Source organism: Lolium rigidum, chromosome 2 (assembly GCF_022539505.1).
Source record: "Lolium rigidum isolate FL_2022 chromosome 2, APGP_CSIRO_Lrig_0.1, whole genome shotgun sequence".
NCBI classification, from domain to species: Eukaryota; Viridiplantae; Streptophyta; class Magnoliopsida; order Poales; family Poaceae; genus Lolium; species Lolium rigidum.
In genome coordinates this window covers 158,397,733-158,400,086 of record NC_061509.1, presented here as the reverse complement: position 1 = coordinate 158,400,086, position 2,354 = coordinate 158,397,733, and positions in this window count along the sequence as shown.

Below are 2,354 nucleotides of genomic sequence, written 5' to 3'. Positions count from 1 at the left end.
GGGGCTTGCTGACTTAGGACGCATTTGTAGGCGGAAGGGCAGGTAAGAGGCAGCACGAGGGGCCCACACCATAGGTCGGCGCGGCCAGGGCCCGGGCCCCGCCGCCCGGTGTTTCGCCACCTCGTGGCCCCACTTCGACTCTCCTTCGGTCTTCCGGAAGCTTCGTGGCAAAATAGGACCCCGGGCGTTGATTTCGTCCAATTCCGAAAATATTTCTTTACTAGGATTTCGAAACCAAAAACAGCAGAAAACAGCAATCGGCTCTTCGGCATCTTGTTAATAGGTTAGTTCCGGAAAATGCACGAATATGACATAAAGTGTGCATAAAACATGTAGATATCATCAATAATGTAGCATGGAACATAAGAAATTATCGATACGTCGGAGACGTATCGGCATCCCCAAGCTTAGTTCTGCTCGTCCCGAGCGAGTAAAACGATAACAAAGATAATTTCTGGAGTGACATGCCATCATAACCTTGATCATACTATTGTAAGCATATGTAATGAATGCAGCGATCAAAACAATGGTAATGACATGAGTAAACAAGTAAATCATAAAGCAAAGACTTTTCATGAATAGTACTTCAAGACAAGCATCAATAAGTCTTGCATAAGAGTTAACTCATAAAGCAATAAATCAAAGTAGAGGTATTGAAGCAACACAAAGGAAGATTAAGTTTCAGCGGTTGCTTTCAACTTATAACATGTATATCTCATGGGTAATTGTCAACATAGAGTAATATAACAAGTGCAATATGCAAGTATGTAGGAATCAATGCACAGCTTCACACAAGTGTTTGCTTCTTGAGGTGGAGAGAAATAGGTGAACTGACTCAACATAAAAGTAAAAAGAATGGTCCTTCAAAGAGGAAAGCATCGATTGCTATATTTGTGCTAGAGCTTTTATTTTGAAAACATGAAGCAATTTTGTCAACGGTAGTAATAAAGCATATGAGTTATGTAAATTATATCTTACAAGTTGCAAGCCTCATGCATAGTATACTAATAGTGCCCGCACCTTGTCCTAATTAGCTTGGACTACCGGATCATCGCAATACACATGTTTTAACCAAGTGTCACAATGGGGTACCTCCATGCCGCCTGTACAAAGGTCTAAGGAGAAAGCTCGCATTTTGGATTTCTCGCTTTTGATTATTCTCAACTTAGACATCCATACCGGGACAACATGGACAACAGATAATGGACTCCTATTTAATGCATAAGCATGTGGCAACAATTATTATTCTCATATGAGATTGAGGATATATGTCCAAAACTGAAACTTCCACCATGAATCATGGCTTTAGTTAGCGGCCCAATGTTCTTCTCTAACAATATGTATGCTCCAACCATTAAGGTGGTAGATCTCTCTTACTTCAGACAAGACGGACATGCATAGCAAATCACATGATATTCAACAAAGAATAGTTGATGGCGTCCCTAGAAACATGGTTATCGCACAACAAGCAACTTAATAAGAGATAAAGTGCATAAGTACATATTCAATACCACAATAGTTTTTAAGCTATTTGTCCCATGAGCTATATATTGCAAAGGCGAATGATGGAATTTTAAAGGTATCACTCAAGCAATTTACTTTGGAATGGCGGAGAAATACCATGTAGTAGGTAGGTATGGTGGACACAAATGGCATAGTGGTTGGCTCAAGGATTTTGGATGCATGAGAAGTAATCCCTCTCGATACAAGGTTTAGGCTAGCAAGGTTATTTGAAACAAACACAAGGATGAACGGTGCAGCAAAACTCACATAAAAGACATATTGTAAACATTATAAGACTCTACACCGTCTTCCTTGTTGTTCAAAACTCAATACTAGAAATTATCTGGACTTTAGAGAGACCAAATATGCAAACCAAATTTTAGCAAGCTCTAAGTGTTTCTTCATTAATGGGTGCAAAGTATATGATGCAAGAGCTTAAACATGAGCACAACAATTGCCAAGTATCAAATTATTCAAGACATTTTAGAATTACTACATGTAGCATTTCCCGATTCCAACCATTTAACAATTTAATGAAGAAGATTCAACCTTCGCCATGAATACTATGAGTAAAGCCTAAGGACATCCTTGTACATATGCAACAGCGGAGCGTGTCTCTCTACCACACAATGAATGCTAGGATCCATTTTATTCAAACAAAAACAAAAACAAAAACAAACCGACGCTCCAAGCAAAGTACATAAGATGTGACGGAATAAAAATATAGTTTCAGGGGAGGAACCTGATAATGTTGTCGATGAAGAAGGGGATGCCTTGGGCATCCCCAAGCTTAGACGCTTGAGTCTTCTTAAAATATGCAGGGGTGAACCACGGGGCATCCCCAAGCTTAG